This window comes from Nerophis lumbriciformis, linkage group LG16, assembly GCF_033978685.3.
Source record: "Nerophis lumbriciformis linkage group LG16, RoL_Nlum_v2.1, whole genome shotgun sequence".
Lineage (NCBI taxonomy): Eukaryota > Metazoa > Chordata > Actinopteri > Syngnathiformes > Syngnathidae > Nerophis > Nerophis lumbriciformis.
In genome coordinates this window covers 1100001-1123042 of record NC_084563.2, presented here as the reverse complement: position 1 = coordinate 1123042, position 23042 = coordinate 1100001, and the positions used below count along the sequence as shown (strand labels likewise).

Here is a 23042-nt window from a genome sequence, read left to right as displayed (position 1 = left end):
ATTTCCAGGAATTCCTGTTATTTTTTTCTAACCTTATTTCCTACATTTTTCATTGCAATGACTCCTTTCACATTTTTCAACCCATTTTGTGCTCTCCTTCAATAATTCTAAAAAAAAATCCCGGATCTCCTGGAATTTCCAGTTTTTATGGACATTTCCCCCTTGAAAATGAATTATCCATTTTTCCAGTTTTTAGGGACATTTTCCCTGTTCAAAATGAATTATCCAGTTTTCAAAATTCCACAATTTCCAAATTTTTTAACCGATTCAAACCATTCACCTTCAACACATTCAATTCATCCTAGAAATTCAAACAACCATTTTTCCACGTTCAAAAAATTTCCAGGAATTCCTGTTATTTTTTTCTAACCTTATTTCCTACATTTTTCATTGCAATGACTCCTTTCACATTTTTCAACCCATTTTGTGCTCTCCTTCAATAATTCTAAAAAAAATCCCGGATCTCCTGGAATTTCCAGTTTTTATGGACATTTCCCCCTTTGAAAATGAATTATCCATTTTTCCAGTTTTTAGGGACATTTTCCCCATTTTAAAATGAATTATCCATTTTTCAAACTTCCACAATTCCCATATTTTTCAACCGATTCAAACCATTCCACCTTCAACACATTCAATTCATCCTGGAAATTCAAACAACCATTTTTTCCACGTTCAACAAATTTCCAGGAATTCCTGTTGTTTTCTTCTAGCCTTATTTCCTACCTTTTTTTATTGCAATGACTCCTTTCACATTTTTCAACCCATTTTGTGCTCTCCTTCAATAATTCTATTTCCCCCCCAAAATTTCCTGGAATTTCCAAGTTTTTATGGACATTTTCCCTGTTCAAAATGAATTATCCATTTTTCAAACTTCCACAAGTCCCACATTTTTCAACCGATTCAAACCATTCCACCTTCAACACATTCAATTCATCCTGGAAATTCAAACAATCATTTTTTCATGTTAAAATGTTTTCCAGAATTCCTGTTTTTTTGCTAACCGTATTTCCTACCTTTTTTATTGCAATGACTCCTTTCACATCTTTCAACCCATTTTGTGCTCTCCTTCAATAATAATAATAATAAAAAAAAAAATCAAAAAAAAAATCAAATTTCCTGGAATTTCCAAGTTTTTAGGGACATTTTTCCCGTTCAAAATGAATCATCCATTTTTCAAACTTCCACAATTCCCACATTTTTCAAACAATTCAAACCATTCCACCTTCAACACATTCAATTCATCCTGGAAATTCAAACAACCATTTTTCCAATTTCAACAAATTTCCAGGAATTCCTGTTTTTTTTCTCTAACCTTATTTCCTACCTTTTTTTTATTGCAATGACTCTTTTCACATTTTTCAACCCATTTTGTGCTCGCCTTCAATAATTCTAAAAATGTTTTCCTAAATTTCCTGGAATTTCCAAGTTTTTAGGGACATTTTCCCTGTTCAAAATGAATTATCCATTTGTCAAACTTCCACAATTCCACATTTTCCAACCGATTCAAACCATTCCACCTTCAACACATCCAATTCATCCTGGAAATTCAAACAATCATTTTTCCACTTTCAAAAAATTTCCAGGAATTCCTTCCCCCCCCCCTAACCTTATTTCCTACCTTTTTTTTATTGCGATGACTCCTTTCACATTTTTCAACCCATTTTGTACTCGCCTTCAATAATTCTAAAAAAAATTCCAGATCTTCTGAAATTTCCAGTTTTTATGGTAATTTCCCCCGTTGAACATGATTTATCAATTTTTCCAGTTTTTAGGGACATTCTCCCCATTCATAATTATCAATTTTTCAAACTTCCACAATTCCCACATTTCTTCAACACATTCAACTAATCCTGGAAACTATTTTTTCACGTTCAACAATTTCCAGGAATTCCTGTTTTTTTTCTAACCTTATTTCCTACCTTTTTTTTTTAGTGCAATGACTCCTTTCACATTTTTCAACCCATTTTGTGCTCGTCTTTAATAATTCTAAAAAAAACACCCCAAATTTCCTGGAATTTCCAGTTTTTAGGGACATTTTCCCCATTGAAAATGAATTATAAATTTTTCAAACTTCCACAATTCCTACATTTTTCAAAGGATTCAAAACATTCCACCTTCAACACATTTGATTAATCCTGGAAATTCAAACTACCATTTTTCCACGGTCAACAAATTTCCAGGAATGGCTGGGTTTTTTTTTTCTAACCTCATTTCCAGCCTTTTTTAGTGTGATGCCTCCTTTCACATTTTCCAACCCATTTTAACATTCCTCTTAGTCAGGACAACAAAAAAAGTTGGTTTAAAAACTTGAAAAATTCCCGATTTTCCCGAAACTCCGTAATACCATTTCTCAATTAAAAAACTGTTACTACTTCAACATTTCTCGACCGATTTAAACGATTCCAACACATACCAATTCAGCTCATTCAGGACATAATCATTCTCACAAAAACCCCACTTTTCCCAAAATTCCCAAATTTCCAGGAAGTTTCCATTGAAATGAATGGGACTTTTTTTTCAAAGTTGCACAATTCCCACATTTTTCAACCTATTCAAACCATTCCAACATCAACACATTCCACTCATCCTGGACATTCAAACTAACACTTTCCCAAGTACCAAACCAAATTCCATTTTTCCTGGAAATTCAAACTCGTCAACATTCCAACTATTTTTACATTCATACTACATTCTGTCAGCATTTCACTTCACCTTCAGCATTGGAGCATTCACGCCTCATCTAGACCTACGCAGTGGTCTAGTGGTTAGAGTGTTCGCCCTGAGATGGGTAGGTTGTGAGTTCGAACCCCGGCCGAGTCATACCAAAGACTATAAAAATGAGAGCCATTACCTCCCTGCTTGGCACTCAGCATCAAGGGTTGGAATTCGGGGTTAAATCACCAAAAATTATTTACCGCTGCTGCTCACTGCTCCCCTCACCTCCCAGGGGGTTGATCTCAAATGCAGAGAATAATTTCGCCACACCTAGTGTGTGTGTGACAATAATTGTGTGTTTATCACCTCCATAATAGTTGTCATTGTGTGTTTATCAGTCCATAATAGTTGTCATTGTGTGTTTATCAGTCCATAATAGTTGTGTCATTGTGTGTTTATCAGTCCATAATAGTTGTGTCATTGTGTGTTTATCAGTCCATAGTAGTTGTGTCATTGTGTGTTTATCAGCAGCAACATCTCTGATTGTCACCACAAGTCAATAGTTTCTTGTCGCTGGGAGTTTATTTGTTGCTAATCAGACTAATTATCCCGCTGGTGTGTAGTTAAGTGTAATACAACATTTAGAGCGTGAGCAGGAAGTGTACACACATGGGACGACAGTTTGTGTGCAGGGAAGGGATAAAAGAATCCAATAGATTATGATAATAATATTGATAATAATAATAGCAGTAGTCATGTGATTGTTTGACCCAAAGGGGTCTCAGTCATTAAAGTGTTTTTTTTTTAATGCTTCAATTCTTATATAAACTTGGGATCTGTCAATATAACGTTTTAATATTTTTGTTTTATGCCTTTTATGTTAAAGAAAAAAAAAATGTAATGGCAAAAATATGCAATATTTTCCCCCATAAAGGGAATATTTAATTTTTATTTCATTTTATGGGAAACACACAAAATATGCTAAATTTTCCTCCAAAAATATTTAAAAATAGAATATTTGACGTAAAAGTAATTGGAGATTAATATAGAGATTTTATAACATTGAATTTGATTCACCATTATTATTATTTTTTTTAAGAAATTAGTTAAACAATCTCACTAAAATTCTCAGGGATCCAAAAGGACCCCCAGCATAAAAGTGTTAAAATAAGTAATTTAACACTTATTTGAACACTTTTATGTTGGGGGCCCTTTTGGATCCCTGAGAATTTTAGTGAGATTTATATATTTATATATATATATATATATACATATATATATATATATATATATATATATATATATACATATATACATACACACATTAATACACACACATGTTATTAACTATTATAGTTTTTATGTTATTAACTACTGTAGTTTTGTTATTCACTATTATAGTTTTATGTTAACTACTATAGTTTTTGTTAATTACTATAGTTTTATATTCTTAACTAATATAGTTTTTATGTTATTAACTATTATAGTTTTATGTTATTAACTATTACAGTTTTATGTTATTAACTACTATAGTTTTGTTATTAACTACCATAGTTTTTATGTTATTAACTATTAGTTTTTTGTTATTAACTACTGTAGTTTTTATGTTACCTACTATAGTTTTGTTATTATCTACTATTGTTTTTATGTTATTAACTACTATAGTTTTATGTTAACTATTATAGTTTTTATGTTATTAACTACTATAGTTTTGTTAGTCACTATTATAGTTTTATGTTAACTACTATAGTTTTTGTTTATTACTATAGTTTTATATTATTAACTAATATAGTTTTTATGTTATTAACTATCATAGTTTTATATTAACTAATATCGTTTTTATGTTATTACCGGTAACTATTATAGTTTTGTTATTTACTATTATAGTTTTTGTTAACTACTATAGTTTTGTTGAATATTAGTTTTATGTTAACTGTTATAGTTTTGTTAACTATTAGTTTTTATGTAAACTACTACAGTTTTTTTTATTAACTATTAGAGATTTTATGTTAACTGTTATAGTTTTGTTAACTATTAGTTTTTATGTAAACTACTACAGTTTTTTTTATTAACTATTAGAGATTTTATGTTATTAATTACGATAGTTTTATTTTATTAACTATTATAGTTTTTATGTTAACTATTCGTTTTTATGTTAACTACTATAGTTGTGTTATTAACTATTAGTTTTGTTAACTATTATAGATTTTATGTTATTTACTATAGTTTTGTTATTTATTGCTATAGTTTTGTTATTAATATAGTTTTGTTAACTATTATAGATTTTGTTATTTACTATAGTTTTATGTTAATTACTATAGTTTTGTTTAACTATTATAGTTTTTATGTTAACTATAATAGTTTTGTTATTAATTAATATAGTTTTTGTTTTTAACTACTATAGTTTTGTTAGCTATTATAGTTTTATGTTATTAACTATTAGTTTTTATGTTTTTAACTATTATAGTTTTGTGTTATTAACTACTAGTTTTTATGTTATTAGCTACTATAGTTTTATGTTATCAACTATTCGTTTTTATGTTATTAGCTACTATAGTTTCTGTTATTTACTACTATAGTTTTGTTATTAACTATTAGTTTTTATGTTATTAGCTACTATAGTTTTTGTTATTTATTACTATTGTTTATGTTATTAACTATTATAGTTTTTATGGGGAATAACACGTTAATAACATAAAATCTATAATAGCTGGACAAAATTAAACGAAAAACGTTTGGAACGAGTTTGAGGAGATTTTAACAAGTTCGTCAGAATTTTTTATATATATATATCTTTTTTACAATTTTTATAGATTTTTGAATATTCTAGATCTACTTAAAAACCATAAATGTATACAAACAGAACGTTTTACAGCACAAATGTTGCACAAATGAATGTCAGTGTTATTTTATTTTAAGTTCACACAGGGCTTTGTGTGGGCTTATATCTGGTGCAGATCTGGATAAAGGTGCAAACATTGTAAAAATGGCCTTTTAATTGACTTTTCCTACCTATGGAAATGTTTCCAACCTTCCCTAATCGATGTTGATCCTTTTCTTGTATTTGATTGTATCCTTTATAGCACAGTGGGCTGCCCACACTTTGACAGTGCGAGGAAAGGAAGGTCATTAATGAGGAGTGTGAGATTGTCTGCACACTGACTCAATATTTATTATACTTTACTTCACTGGTGATGCGCTCTCACCTTCTTTCTGCACACCACCACAAATTGACTATTAGAAAGTAGGAAAGAGACGAGTGGACGCACAAATGTATTCCTGTCCGACTCTGACGTCAATCATTGTGTGTGTGTGTGTGTGTGTGTGTGTGTGTGTGTGTGTGTGTGTGTTGGCAGCTGAATGGTTCCAGGTGTAAACGCGACGATATCAGATATGTTCACACAGACTCCGGGAGTCTCATAGTAACGACCTTGCCAAGCCATTCTAGTAATTTGGTCCTTAAATTGAGCATTCCTTCCCCTTGCAGCGCGGACAGCTTCTCCATGATGTTGTCCAGTGTACGATTTTAGTCCAGAAATGACAGAAGTCAATCATTTGTTGCAGCTTTGGGGTACCGAGAACGACCGCCGGCATCTAACGAGTTTGTTGATACACCGGGGCGAGGCTGACTCCAGTCAGCAGATGTTTGTTATCATCGTCCGGGCAAGGAAAAAGTGGGTATTTTCCGTGGTTGCGCTGAACTCGGTGCTCTTTTGTTCTGGCGATATAACCCGGCCAGTCAGTCCAACAAAAAGCAGACAAACGGGTGTATCGCCACAAAAGACAGGGAAGGAATCTGGAGCTTCTTCACTCCGGGAGTCTCGTAGCAACGACCTTGCCAAGCCATTCCAGTAATTTGGTCCTTAAATTGAGCATGCCTTCCCCTTGCAGCGCAGACGGCTTCTCCACGATGTTGTCCCGTGTACGATTTTTGTCCAGAAATGACAGAAGTCAATCATTTGTTTGTGGTATTTTCCGTGGTTGCGTTGAACTCGGTGCCCTCGTGTTCTGGCGATATAACCCGGCCAGTCAGTCCAACAAAAAGTCGACAAACGGGTGTATCGCCACAAAAGACGGGGAAGGAACTTGGAGCTTCTTCACTCCGGGAGTCTCGTAGCAACGACTTTGCCAAGCCATTCCAGTAATTTGGTCCTTAAATTGATCATTCCTTCCCCTTGCAGCACGGACGGCTTCTCCCAGATGTTGTCCAGTGTACGATTTTAGTCCAGAAATGACAGAAGTCAATCATTTGTTTGTGGTATTTTCCGTGGTTGCGCTGAACTCGGTGCTCTCGCAGCGTGTTGTGGCGATATAACCCGACCAGTAAGTCCAACAAAAAGTCGACAAACTGGTGTATCGCCACAAAAGACGGGGAAGGAATCTGGAGCTTCTTCACTCCGGGAGTCTCGCACCTACAACTTTGCCAAGCCCTTCTAGCGGGAAGATGAAATCCAGTAATTTGGTCCTTAAATTGAGCATGCCTTCCCCTTGCAGCGCAGACGGCTTCTCCACGATGTTGTCCCGTGTACGATTTTTGTCCAGAAATGACAGAAGTCAATCATTTGTTTGTGGTATTTTCCGTGGTTGCGTTGAACTCGGTGCCCTCGTGTTCTGGCGATATAACCCGGCCAGTCAGTCCAACAAAAAGTCGACAAACGGGTGTATCGCCACAAAAGACGGGGAAGGAACTTGGAGCTTCTTCACTCCGGGAGTCTCGTAGCAACGACCTTGCCAAGCCATTCCAGTAATTTGGTCCTTAAATTGAGCATGCCTTCCCCTTGCAGCGCAGACAGCTTCTCCCAGATGTTCTCCAGTGTACAATTTTAGTCCAGAAATGACAGAAGTCAATCATTCGTTGCAGCTTTTGGGGTACCGAGAACGACCGCCGGCATCTTCCGAGTTTGTCGATACACCGGGGCGAGGCTGACTCCAGTCAGCAGATGTTTGTTATCATCGTCCGGGCAAGGAAAAAGTGGGTATTTTCCGTGGTTGCGCTGAACTCGTTGCTCTCGCAGCGTGTTCTGGCGATATAACCCGGCCAGTCAGTCCAACAAAAAGTCGACAAACGGGTGTATCGCCACAAAAGATAACTAAGGAATATGGAGTTTCTTCACTCCGGGAGTCTCGTAGCAACGACCTTGCCAAGCCATTCTAGTAATTTGGTCCTTAAATTGAGCATGCATTCCCCTTGCAGCGCAGACAGCTTCTCCCAGATGTTGTCCAGTGTACGATTTTAGTCCAGAAATGACAGAAGTCAATCATTTGTTGCAGCTTTTGGGGTACCGAGACCAACCGCCGGCATCTTCCGAATTTGTCGATACACCGGGGCGAGGCTGACTCCAGTCAGCAGATGTTTGATATCACGATTAGAAGTTGATAGTATCATGATAACAAATAGACACTTTCAAAGTGCAAACAGTGGCTCTGTGTGTTGGTGGTAAGCGAGGGCTAAAAAAAAGTAAAAAAATTCTCATTTTAAATGTCAGTCATGATGATATGACTCACACACACATGTTGTGTGTGTGTGTGTGTGTGTGTGTGTGTGTGGTGACTCACTTGCTGTTGAACGTGAAAGCGGCGAGGTGCTGATTAGCGCGCCCCCTCCGTCTTTTAAAGGCGGCAAACCAGGCTCGTTCATCAAACAAGACAGACGCTTCAGGAGACAAACTGGCCTCTCGGCGTGTCCGAAGGCGTCGCGCCGGGAGTGCGCCGCAGCCAAAAGGAGTCGCTATTACCTCAAAGACCTTGGGCTTGTTTTTAATGATCCCAAAGTCCATTTTTTTTTTCCCACGCGGCTTCTCTCTGCTGCTCGCTGGATAAGGATCCAAAGACAAATCACGTGTAGATAAACTTTGATTGATGGTCAGGCTGCGGGCTCTTTGAAAAATAATATCAAGATACCGTTACTTTTTTTCCTACGCTTTGAACCCTGCGGCTTAAAAATAGAGTGCGGCTAATTTATGGATTTTTCTTCGCTGACAGCCATAATGTAAATATGTAAACACACAAAGTTATTGATGCTTTTTTTTAATTGTTTGTACTATGGCTCACTGTTTAGACTGGGCTTTGAACCGGAGGTACAATTGCCGTTCCATCTTCCAGAATCAGAATCAGAATACATTTTATTGTCATTGTATGGAAACAACGAAATTGGACAGCCATCCAGCTCAGTGCTTTTAAAACAAACCTACATAAAATAATAAAACAATTTAACATTTAAAAACATAAAATGTTGAAAAATATTGCACAGTAGATCTTTATCAGAGAGTAATAAAGTGGTGAGTGTTCAGGTAAGTGCAGGGTTTAGGGCAATAGGATAGAAACTGTTTTTCAGTCTATTTGTCCTTGCTTTGATGGTCTTATAGCGCCCTCAAGCCAGTGGTGACCTGGGTGGGATGAGTCCCTGAGGATGCTGTTTGCTCTCCTGTTGCAGTGTCTCTTATGCAGTGATCCTCTGGGCGGGGTTATGACCCCCTGTAATCTCTTTCTACTTTCCACTCGTGTGGATTCTTCATTCACCAACTCCAAATTAGGTTTGTGAGTTTTACAATATAACTAAAACAATTCATACTTCCTAAAGTGTGCCATGTGTGACGTCAGTAGGAGTGTTTCCATGCGTATTTGTACGTGCTATCGTAATGTAATCACGCTAGCGTCGTTAGCTATTATGCTAACACGTTTTATAAGTGTCTGTGTTGGTGTTATTGACTTACTACAGCATTTTTTTTGTGTTGTTTTAGTTTCACAAATTCCTCAGTAAATTCACCAAAACGTCAGCATGGAGATATTGAGTCTGTTAAGCTGATTAGAGAGCTAGCTTGCGTAGCGATGACGAGGACTTCTGTTTTGTTTGATCAGCCGTTTTACTGCCTTGTCGCAGACACCGTTTGGAAACAATTAAGGTATGTAAATAAATATTTTCAGAATATTTATGTGTAAATAACTCATTTCACAACATATATATCTGCGACTTATAGTCAGGTGCGACTTATATATGGAAAATTATGTTTTTCTTCTGAAAATTAGTGGGTGCGGCTTATAGTCCAATGCGACTTAAATACTGAGCCTGTTTCGCTAATTGGAGCCAAATCTTGCACAGCTAGTGGGTCCATGACTATGACTTCTGTTTTGTTACATCAGCCGTTTTACTGCCGTGTTACAGACACTGTTTGGAAACAACTAAGGTATGTAAATAAACATTTACAGAATATTTCTGGGTAAATAACTCATTTCACAACGTATATATCTGCGACTTATAGTCAGGTGCGACTTATATATGGAAAATTGTGTTTTTCCTCTGAAAATTAGTGGGTGCGACTTATAGTCCAATGCGACTTAAATACTGAGCCTGTTTCACTAATTGGAGCGAAATCTTGCACAGCTAGTGGGTCCATGACCATGACTTCTGTTTTGTTACATCAGCCGTTTTACTGCCTTGTCACAGACACCGTTTGGAAACAATTAAGGTATGCAAATAAATATTTACAGAATATTTCTGTGTAAATAACTAATTTCACAACTTGTATATCTGCGGCTTATAGTCAGGTGCGACTTATATATGGAAAATTATGTTTTTCTTCTAAAAATGAGTGGGTGCGGCTTATATAACGGTGCGGAAAATACGATAAGTTGTTTTATGTTCCATTTTAAATACGACTTTCTTTCATCAACCATTGCTTTGAATGCATTTGTGCTAATTTCCTTTTGGGTCAGGGGTGGCTGGAAATGCACGGTGGCAGACCACCACAGTGTATCCCGACGGGCATCTTGGCCGCCCCCTGATGGGATGCAATTAAGCGAGCAGATGTTTCTGTGAGGACGATGGCGCTGAGGGAAAACACAAGCCGGCCATGAAAAGCCAACTTAGGAATTCTCCGCGGAGAGATTCAGACCGGGAACTTGTTGCTGGGATACGGCCGGCTAACCACCGCGTCAGAAGTGTCCTCGATATCGTAAAAAAGTTATGTCGAAAAAAGTGTTATGTCGACAAAAGCTCGCTAGCGATTAGCTGCTTCTCCGGTCAAGTAGCCGTATCACCGTGTGGTGAGTTGATCAGAGTGCAGTTGTCCATCGCAGTTTCACGACAAGTACCGTGGCCAAGGGATTCACGTGGACCCATTCTTGGGTGAATCTCGCGTCAGAGGGAGTGGGAGGGGCTTATCGTCTTGCAATGTGGTCTGCTGGAAATGATGGAAAGCAACAAATTAGGAATTCCCACAAAATATATTTTAAGATATTCAACACTCTACTGCCTTCTGCCGGATAAAGTAGTTGGTAACCCCCTGAAATTTGTCATGTTTCATGTGTCAGATAAACCATGACTAATTGGGCCGTATGAATCCTTTCGGTTTGCCTTATTTTCCAGACTATAGAGCGCACCGCTATATAAGCCGCACCCACCAATTTTTTCGAATTTTTTCAATATATAAGCCGCACCCACCAATTTTTCCGAATTGTTTCCATAAATAAGCTGCACCCACCAAATTGTTTAATTTTTTCCATTTATAAGCCACACCCACCAAATGTTTGAATGTTTTCCATATAGAAGCCGCACCTATCAAATGTTTGAATTTTTTCCATAAATAAGCTGCACCAACCAATTTTTATTTTTTTTCCATATATAAGCCGCACCCACCAACTTTTTGATTTTTTTTCCATATACAAACTGCAACCACCATTTTTTTCATATATAAGCCGCACCCACCAATTTTTTTGTTTCCATATATAAGCCGCACCCACATTTTTGATTTTTTTCCATATATAAGCAGCACCCACCAAATTTTCTAATTTTTTCCACATATAAGCCGCACCGACCAAATTTTAAATTTGTTTCCATATATAAGCTGCACCCACCAATTTTTCAAATTTTTTCCACATATAAGCCGCACCGAACAAATTTTCACATTTTGTCCATATACAAGCCGCACCCACCAAATTTTTTGAATTTTTTCCATGTATAAGCCGCAACCACCAATTCGTTTCCATATATAAGCCACACCCACCAATTTCTTTATTTGTTCCTATATATTAGCCGCACCTACCAATCTTTTAAACATTTTCCACATATAAGCCGCACCGACCAAATTTTCAAATTTTTTCCATATGTAAGCCACACCCACCAGATTTTTAAATTTTTTTCCATATATAAGCTGCACCCACCAATTTTTTAAAAATGTTTTCATACAAGCCGCACCCACCAAATCTATTTTTTTCGCCGCACCCACCAAATTGCTGAATTTTTTTCTATATATAAGCCGCACCCACCAAATGTTTTAATTTTTTCCATGTATAAGCTGCACCCACCAAATTTTTTAATTTTTTCCATATATAAGCTGCACCCACCATTTATTTTTAATTGTTTCCATATATAAGCCGCACCCACCAAATTGCTGATTTTTTCCATATATAAGCTGCACCCACCAAATTTTTTAATTTTTTCCACATATAAGCCGCATCGACCAAATTTTCAAATTTTTTCCATATACAAGCCGCACCCACCAAATCTTAGAATTTTTTCCATATATAAGCCGCAACCACCAATTTTTTCCATATATAAGCCGCACCCACCAATTTCTTTTTGTTTCCACATAAGCCGCATCGATCAAATGTTCACATTTTTTCCATACATAAGCCGCACCCACCAAATTTTGGAATTTTTTCCACATATAAGTCGCAACCTCCAATTTTTTTCCATATATAAGCCGCACCCACCAATTTCTTTTTGTTTCCATATATAAGCCGCACCCACCAAAATTTTGATTTGTTTCCACATATAAGCCGCACCCACCAATTTTTTTAATTTTTTCCACATATAATCCGCACCGACCAGATTTTTTAATTGTTTCTATATATAAGCTGCACCCACCAAATGTTCTAATTTTTTCCATATATAAGCTGCACCCACCAAATTTTTGTAATGTTTTCATACAAGCCACACCCACCAAATCTATTTTTTCCATATATAAGCCGCACCCACTAAATTTCTGAAATGTTTTCTATATATAAGCCGCACCCACCAAATTGCTGAATTTGTTTCCATATATAAGCCACACACACCAGATTTTTTAATTTTTTCCATATATAAGCTACACCCACCAAATGTTCTCATTTTTTCTATATATAAGCCGCACCCACCATTTTTCTTTTCTTTCCATATATAAGCCACACCCACCAAATTTTTGATTTTTTTCCATATATAAGCCGCACCCACCAATTTCTTTTTGTTTCCACATATAAGCCGCACCCACCATTTAAAAAAAAAAAATGTTTCCACATATAAGCCGCATCGATCAAATTTTCACATTTTTCCCACACATAAGCCGCACCCACCAAATTTTGGAATTTTTTCCACATATAAGTCGCAACCACCAGTTTTTTTCCATATATAAGCCGCACCCACCAATTTCTTTTTGTTTCCATATATAAGCCGCACCCACCAAAATTTTGATTTGTTTCCACATATAAGCCGCACCCACCAATTTTCAATTTTTTTTCCACATATAAGCCGCACTGACCAAATTTTCACATTTTTTCCATATATAAGCCACACCCACCAGATTTTTATATTTTTTCCATATATAAGCTGCACCCACCAAATGTTTTAATTTTTTCCATATATAAGCTGCACCCACCAAATTTGTTTAATGTTTTCATACAAGCCACACCCACCTAATCTATTTTTTTCCCATATATAAGCCGCACCCACCAAATTTAAGAAATGTTTCCAAATATAAGCCGCAACCACCAAATTGCTGAATTTTTTCCATATATAAGCCACACCCACCAGATTTTTAAAAAATGTTTCCATGTACAAGCTGCACCCACCAAACTTTTGAATTTTTTTTCACATATAAGCCGCATCGGCCAAATTTTCAAATTTTTTCCATATATAAGCCGCACCCACCAATTTCTTTTTGTTTCCACATATAAGCCGCACCCACCATTTTTAATTTTTTTTCCACATAAGCCGCATCGATCAAATTTTCACATTTTTTCCATATACAAGCCGCACCCACCAAATTTTGGAATTTTTTCCACATATAAGTCGCAACCACCAATTTTTTTCCATATATAAGCCGCACCCTCCAATTTATTTTTGTTTCCATATATAAGCCGCACCCGCCAAAATTTTGATTTGTTTCCACATATAAGCCGCACCCACCAATTTTCTAAAAATGTTTCCACATATAAGCCGCACCGACCAGATTTTTTAATTGTTTCTATATATAAGCTGCACCCACCAAATGTTCTAATGTTTTCATACAAGCCGCACCCATCAAATTTTTAAAAATGTTTCTATATATAAGCCGCACCCACCAAATTGCTGAATTTGTTTCCATATATAAGCCACACACACCAGATTTTTAAATTTTTTCCATATATAATCTACACACACCAAATTTTGTAATTTTTTCCATATATAAGCTGCACCCACCAATTTTTTTTATTTTTTTTTCCATATATAAACCACACCCACCAGATTTTCGAATTTTCTCCATATATAAGCTGCACCCAACATTTAATTTTTTTTCCATATATAAGCCGCACCCACCAACTTTTTGATTTTTTTTCCATATATAAGCCGCACCCACCAATTCAAATTTTTTTTCTATATATATATAAGACGCACCCACCAAATTGTTGAATTTTTCCACATATATGTCGCACCTGACTGTAAGTTTCAGATATATACGTTGTGAAATGAGCTATTAACACAGAAATATTCTGTAAATATTTATTTACATACCTTAATTGTTTAAAAACAGTGTCTGTGACAGGGCAGTAAAACGGCCGATCAAACAAAACAGAAGGACATGCTAGCTCTCCAATCAGCTAAAGGGACTCAATAAGAGACGTTTTGGTGAAATTATGAAACAAACATTACAAAAAGAATGCCACTGTAAGTCAATGACGCATAATAATTATTCTCTGCATTTGACCCATCGCCCTTGATCACCCCCTGGGAGGTGAGGGGAGCAGTGAGCAGCAGCTGTGGCTGCGCTCGGGAATCATTTTTTGGTGATTTAGTGCCCTAAATTCTCAAAATTTCGTGCCATTTTTTTCAACCCGATTATGTCACACCCTGGACATTCCAGCATTTCAGTTCCACATGAGCGCATCAGCAAGTTCTAGTCCTAAAAGATATGGCCGCGGGGAAGACGCCGTCCCTCGGTCTACCCGTGTGATCCATGGCCGTCCTCCCACCTGACGGCAGCTGTGACGTGACTAGTTATTACACCACTAGTCATTACGTGATAGATACCATCTATGAGACATGTTTGCTGGCCCATAATTCCAGCTTCCATGACAATCAAGCGCCCGTGCCCGTGGGCGTGTGTTCCGGTGGTTGTGGTGACAGCACCGCCATCAATCATGGCGCTGACCCCGGTCTTTCTTTTAGCCCTCGGGCTGCTTCCATCCACCGCCTGCTATGGATGTTCTCTGTCCATGGCTCACGCTCGGCTGACAAGGTCAAAATGAGAGTCCAGTCCATAGTGGATCTAACATAATAGTGTGAGAGTCCAGTCCATAGTGGATCTAACATAATAGTGAGAGTCCAGTCCATAGTGGATCTAACATAATAGTGTGAGAGTCCAGTCCATAGTGGATCTAACATAATAGTGTGAGAGTCCAGTCCATAGTGGATCTAACATAATAGTGTGAGAGTCCAGTCCATAGTGGATCTAACAAAATAGTGTGAGAGTCCAGTCCATAGTGGATCTAACATAATAGTGAGAGTCCAGTCCATAGTGGATCTAACATAATAGTGTGAGTCCAGTCCATAGTGGATCTAACATAATAGTGTGAGAGTCCAGTCCATAGTGGATCTAACATAATAGTGTGAGAGTCCAGTCCATAGTGGATCTAACATAATAGTGAGAGTCCAGTCCATAGTGGATCTAACATAATAGTGTGAGTCCAGTCCATAGTGGATCTAACATAATAGTGTGAGAGTCCAGTCCATAGTGGATCTAACATAATAGTGAGAGTTCAGTCCATAGTGGATCTAACATAATAGTGAGAGTCCAGTCCATAGTGGATCTAACATAATAGTGAGAGTCCAGTCCATAGTGGATCTAACATAATAGTGTGAGAGTCCAGTCCATAGTAGATCTAACATAATAGTGTGAGAGTCCAGTCCATAGTGGATCTAACATAATAGTGAGAGTCCAGTCCATAGTGGATCTAACATAATAGTGTGAGAGTCCAGTCCATAGTGGATCTAACATAATAGTGTGAGAGTCCAGTCCATAGTGGATCTAACATAATAGTGAGGGTCCAGTCCATAGTGGATCTAACATAATAGTATGAGAGTCCAGTCCATAGTGGATCTAACATAATAGTGAGAGTCCAGTCCATAGTGGATCTAACATAATAGTGTGAGAGTCCAGTCCATAGTGGATCTAACATAATAGTGTGAGAGTCCAGTCCATAGTGGATCCAACATAATAGTGAGAGTCCAGTCCATAGTCGATCTAACATAATAGTGTGAGAGTCCAGTCCATAGTGGATCTAACATAATAGTGTGAGAGTCCAGTCCATAGTGGATCTAACATAATAGTGTGAGAGTCCAGTCCATAGTGGATCTAACATAATAGTGAGAGGGTGCCCAATTGTCTTGGGTGTGATATTGTAATGTTTTTTATAGACTGAGGCTGATCTGCAAAAGTTCGACTCCAGGTGTCGTTGAGGAGGGAGGGAGGTCAAAAGCATCTATCATTGAGGTGTCCTCGGGGGTGTTTTCAGAACAGCCTGGTCCTGTTTTCACAGCGTCGAGGCCATCCGAGGGAGTCAAATCGTAGATTAGGATGTTTGTTTTCCGCGAGCAGACAATACAATGACTTGTCTGTCTATGAAATGTGTAGCACAGGGAAAGAGTAGAAAGGCCACAGTGTTGGATGGAACTGACCCATCTTAAATAACTGAGCTTTTTAAAAGCTGGGCACATAAGAGGCCACCCTGGTCCTTCCGGTAGGTTCCATGAGGGGACAGAAGCAGAAGCTGAGCAATGGTCAGCAGCCATAGTCTCCAAACCCCAGCAGACTGAATTTCCAAAATAAAAGATGTATTGTTTCACTCTGGCACCTCCACAAATACTTTTTGCGACTTTGCAGGGACGAGTCAAGGTTGATCCTCGTCACACAGAAAGATGTACACTGCAGAGCCATTACCCACAAGGCAATTTGAGGAATCACCCTGGAAACACCAATATTGCATTCTCCAACCAGCGGGTGAGAAACACGCTGAGAAAAGAACCTAAACAGGAAAGTTTACTGACGGGGAAAATGTCAATCACTTCATTGGCGTTGTTAGGCCTATTATAATATTATAATAATTTGGTGTTTTTTTGTTGTTGTTTTTTTTACAAATAAATGCCGACATATTCATTATAAAGTGTTATAAATAATCATATAACCTGTTATTATTCACTCAGTTTCCCCTCACTTCGTAGCGTAAGGTAGAGAGCCCCTTTCGTGCGTCGGTATCCAATCCATTCCACTTGTTCATATAGAAAATGCCCACATCACTCAAATTCCAGTCCGCATTTTCTCTGCGACCTTGCTTGCGGTCCTGCAGGTGTACGAAGCACATTATCTTCCTTTACAATGAGTGAAGCTGCACAAAACCTTGTGTGTGCAATTGTAAATCATTTATTTTTTTACGTTTTGTGTTTCTTGTAGAATCTATATAAAGTAATATACATAAGCCTATTGTTAAAATAATGAAAAAAAACAGCATTAAATATATTTGTTTTATTGTATTGTTACATTAATAGCTGTTTTATTATTATAGGATGGCGTGTTAAACATTTAATAGGATTTTCGGAGGGAGGAAAAACCAAGACATTTAATATAAAATGTAAAATGAATAAATACATAAAAAGAAAAAGAAAATGTATGGTTAAAAGCCATCGTCCCGTGCATTTAAAAAAAAAAATAATAATAACAATGAATAAAGCCCCGGGGGTGGATGAGATCCGCCCGGAGTTCCTTAAGGCTCTGGATGCTGTAGGGCTGTCTTGGTTGACAAGACTCTGCAGCATCGCGTGGACATCGGGGGCGGTACCTCTGGATTGGCAGACCGGGGTGGTGGTTCCTCTCTTTAAGAAGAAGAACCGGAGGGTGTGTTCTAACTATGGTGGGATCACACTCCTCAGCCTTCCCGGTAAGGTCTATTCAGGTGTACTGGAGAGGAGGCTACGCCGGATAGTCCAACCTCGGATTCAGGAGGAACAGTGTGGTTTTCGTCCTGGTCGTGGAACTGTGGACCAGCTCTATACTCTCGGCAGGGTGCTTGAGGGTGCATGGGAGTTTGCCCAACCAGTCTACATGTGTTTTGTGGACTTGGAGAAGGCATTGGACCATGTCCCTCGGGAAGTCCTGTGGGGAGTGCTCAGAGAGTATGGGGTTTCGGACTGTCTGATTGTGGCGGTCCGCTCCCTGTATGATCAGTGTCAGAGCTTGGTCCGCATTGCCGGCAGTAAGTCGGACACGTTTCCGGTGAGGGTTGGACTCCGCCAAGGCTGCCCTTTGTCACCCATTCTGTTCATAACTTTTATGGACAGAATTTCTAGGCGCAGTCAAGGCGTTGAGGGGATCCGGTTTGGTGGCTGCAGGATTAGGTCTCTGCTTTTTGCAGATGATTTGGTCCTGATGGCTTCATCTGGCCAGGATCTTCAGCTCTCACTGGATCGGTTCGCAGCCGAGTGTGAAGCGACTGGGATGAGAATCAGCACCTCCAAGTCCGAGTCCATGGTTCTCGCCCGGAAAAGGGTGGAGTGCCATCTCCGGGTTGGGGAGGAGATCTTGCCCCAAGTGGAGGAGTTCAAGTACCTCGGAGTCTTGTTCACGAGTGAGGGAAGAGTGGATGGTGAGATCGACAGGCGGATCGGTGCGGCGTCTTCAGTAATGCGGACGCTGTATCGATCCGTTGTGGTGAAGAAGGAGCTGAGCCGGAAGGCAAAGCTCTCAATTTACCGGTCGATCTACGTTCCCATCCTCACCTATGATCATGAGCTTTGGGTTATGACCGAAAGGACAAGATCCCGGGTACAAATGAGTTTCCTCCGCCGGGTGGCGGGGCTCTCCCTTAGAGATAGGGTGAGAAGCTCTGTCATCCGGGGGGAGCTCAAAGTAAAGCCACTGCTCCTCCACATGGAGAGGAGCCAGATGAGGTGGTTCGGGCATCTGGTCAGGATGCCACCCGAACGCCTCCCTAGGGAGGTGTTTAGGGCACGTCCGACCGGTAGGAGGCCGCGGGGAAGACCCAGGACACGTTGGGAAGACTATGTCTCCCGGCTGGCCTGGGAACGCCTCGGGGTCCCACAGGAAGAGCTGGACGAAGTGGCTGGGGAGAGGGAAGTCTGGGCTTCCCTGCTTAGGCTGCTGCCCCCGCGACCCGACCTCGGATAAGCGGAAGAAGGTGGATGGATGGATGGACAATGAATCATTTCTAAGTCTTTGTTAGCCGTCCTGTCCTTAAAAGCTAGTGACGCCCCCTGCTTTAACTTAACTTTAACTTTATACATACAAACTGTAGCACACAAAAAAGCACATTTAATAAAAAAAAAAAAACGTTATTATGGTCTTACCTTAACTTATAAGTGCGGGAACAGTGGTGTTCGGTGTTGGAGGAGTTGTGAATGAATGAAATATGAAATCCGTGCTGCAGTCTGCAGGTGTACCTAATGTTGTGTCCCTGCAGTCGTGTTATTTTTGCACTTTTTGGCTTCTTGTTAAGTGACTTTTTTTTGGGTGGATTCGGTCTTGCACGTGGAGGGTTAGGGTGTGGGCTTTGGTTGGTGTGGCGCGCTCGTCGGGGGGGGGGGTGCAGTCTGCGGCGAAGGTGCCTTAACCGGCACCAGGAGGCGGGGTTACACGAGCCTCAGCCAGTGCGTCTTTTGCAGCAGTTTTATGATCGCTCAGCACAAGAAATACGTTACACACATACAGTTGTTGACAAAATACACTGTACATTATATACCTCAGATAACTAAACTATAATATAATTCATATAGCAATACGGTCTCACTGCACAGCAGGCCAGCAGTTAGCCGAGTCATTGCGCAATCCATGTTGAGGCACTGAGTGACGTGCCTCAACTGGCTGCTGTTCACCGCACCGTCTCTTCTCAGTATAAATGGAAAATAACTTTATAGTATAATCACTGGATACATATAACAATTAAATTATTTTTTTTCTTTTTACATTTTTTTTCTTTCCATGATGGCAGGTGAGGCGGGGGCCTCACCTGCCTCTAGTGACCGCACGTCACTGGTATGTATACATATATGTATGAGTGAAAAAGTGTGGGTACTTCTGGTTGCTATTAAAACAGAAAATAGCAGCATGTTGCTTGTTTGGCCACTTTGCCGCTAAGCATAACGTGTTAGCACCCATAAAGTGTTAGCATCCTCTCCCCACAATCACAGCTGCACATCTTCCGACGTCTTTTTCCCAAACACAAATGATTCTCAGAGAGTCTGAGCGAGGCCCGCGGGCGCGAGCAGAGATAAACAGCGGCAAGCGGCGGCGGCGGTCGGCCTTGATTGTCGCCGCCTTCCCCGCCCAGCTGCACACTTTCCTCTTTGTCATCTTCTCCTCGTTATCTGCCTTCACCGCCTCCTGCTTCTCTGCGCTCCAACATGTAATTGCCCTCTTTTCTCTCCCCCGTACGGCTAACTAGAGCCGGGGGTGTCCTAACTTTTGCCAGCGAGGGCCCCGTGAAATAGAATTGAAGGATGTGGGGGCCACTTTAAACCCATACAATCACTATCTGAACACAACTCATATTCTACCTCATTTTGCGCCAAATTAGGACATTTCAAGCATAAAAAAGGCTAACTGTTAGCATGCTAATTGTTAGCATGCTAACTGTTAGCATGCTAACTTTTGCAGCCAGTTTCTTAGCCGAATGCCTCACTCATGTAACTTGGTACTTGGCTAACTGTTAGCATGCTAACTGTTAGCATGCTAACTTTTGCAGCCAGTTTCCTAGCCGAATGCCTCACTCATGTAACTTGGTACTTGACTTACTGTTAGCATGCTAACGGTTAGCATGCTAACTTTTGCAGCCAGTTTCTTAGCCGAATGCCTCACTCATGTAACTTGGTGCTTGACTAACTGTTAGCATGCTGAATTTCAGAGCCAATTTTGCAGCAGAACACCTCAGATTTATATAACATGGTACTTGACACATGCTAACTGTTAGCATGCTGAATTTTAGAACCAATTTTGCTGAAGAACACCTCAGATTTATATAACATGGTACTTGACACATGCTAACTGCTAGCATGCTGAATTTTAGAGCCAATTTTGCAGCAGAACACCTCAGATTTATATAACATGGTACTTGACACATGCTAACTGTTAGCATGCTAACTGTTAGCATGCTGGATTTTAGAGCCAGTTTTGCAGCAGAACACCTCAGATCTATATAACGTGGTACTTGGCACATGCTAACTGTTAGCATGCTAACTGTTAGTATGCTAACTTTTGCAGCCAGTTTCATAGCCGAATGCCTCACTCATGTAACTTGGTACTTGACTAACTGTTAGCATGCTAACTCTTGCAGCCAGTTTCATAGCCGAATGCCTCCCTCATGTAACTTGGTACTTGACTAATTGTTAGCATGCTAACTCTTGCAGCCAGTTTCATAGCCGAATGCCTCACTCATGTAACTTGGTACTTGACTAACTGTTAGCATGCTAACTCTTGCAGCCAGTTTCATAGCCGAATGCCTCACTCATGTAACTTGGTACTTGACTGACTGTTAGCATGCTAACTTTTAGCATGCTAACTGTTAGCATGCTAACTTTTGCAGCCAGTTTCATAGCCGAATGCCTCACTCATGTAACTTGGTACTTGACTAACTGTTAGCATGCTAACTGTTAGCATGCTCACTGTTAGCATGCTAACTTTTGCAGCCAGTTTCTTAGCCGAATGCCTCACTCATGTAACTTGGTGCTTGACTAACTGTTAGCATGCTAATTGTTAGCATGCTCACTGTTAGCATGCTATCTGTTAGAATGCTAACTTTTGCAGCCAGTTTCTTAGCCGAATGCCTCACTCATGTAACTTGGTACTTGGCTAACTGTTAGCATGCTAACTGTTAGCATGCTCACTGTTAGCATGCTAACTTTTGCAGCCAGTTTCTTAGCCGAATGCCTCACTCATGTAACTTGGTATTTGACTGTTAGTATGTTAACTGTTAGCATGCTAACTTTTGCAGCCAGTTTCTTAGCCGAATGCCTCACTCATGTAACTTGGTACTTGACTAACTGTTAGCATGCTAACTTTTCCAGCCAGTTTCATAGCCGAATGCCTCACTCATGTAACTTGGTGCTTGACTGCCTGTTAGCATGCTAACTGTTAGCATGCTAACTTTTGCAGCCAGTTTCTTAGCCGATTGCCTCACTCATGTAACTTGGTACTTGACTGTTAGCATGCTAACTTTTGCAGCCAGTTTCTTAGCCGAATGCCTCACCCATGTAACTTGGTACTTGACTAACTGTTAGCATGCTAACTGTTAGCATGCTAACTTTTGCAGCCAGTTTCATAGCCGAATGCCTCACTCATGTAACTTGGTACTTGACTAACTGTTAGCATGCTAAATGTTAGCATGCTAACTTTTGCAGCCAGTTTCATAGCCGAATGCCTCACTCATGTAACTTGGTACTTGACTAACTGTTAGCATGCTAACTGTTAGCATGCTAACTTTTGCAGCCAGTTTCATAGCCGAATGCCTCACTCATGTAACTTGGCGCTTGACTAACTGTTAGCATGCTGAATTTTGGAGCCAATTTTGCAGCAGAACACCTCTGATCTATATAACATGGTACTTGACACATGCTAACGGTTAGTATGCTGAAGTTTAGAGCCACTTTTGCAGCAGAACACCTCAGATTTATATAACAAGGTACTTGACACATGCTAACTGTTAGCATGCTAACTGTTAGCATGCTGAATTTTAGAACCAATTTTGCAGAAGAACACCTCATTTATATAACAAGGTACTTGACACATGCTAACTGTTAGCATGCTGGATTTTGGAGCCAATTTTGCAGCTGAACACCTCAGATTTATATAACAAGGTACTTGACACATGCTAACTGTTAGCATGCTAACTGTTAGCATGCTGAATTTTAGAACCAATTTTGCAGAAGAACACCTCATTTATATAACAAGGTACTTGACACATGCTGACTGTTAGCATGCTAACTGTTAGCATGCTGGATTTTGGAGCCAATTTTGCAGCAGAACACCTCAGATCTATATAACTTGGTACTTGGCACATGCTAACTGTTAGCATGCTAACTGTTAGCATGCTGAATGTTAGCATTCTTGCATACTAACATTAGCATGCTAGCTGTTTTAACCAATCCCGTA

The 23042-nt window shown here is 39.4% G+C and overlaps 1 protein-coding gene across 3 annotated transcripts in view; it reads left to right on the top strand.

Annotated features, from left to right (window-relative positions):
* Positions 1 to 23042, top strand: part of htr4 (5-hydroxytryptamine receptor 4) — a 239574-nt gene that overhangs the window by 3862 nt on the left and 212670 nt on the right. The gene's annotated exons all lie outside the window — the stretch shown is intronic.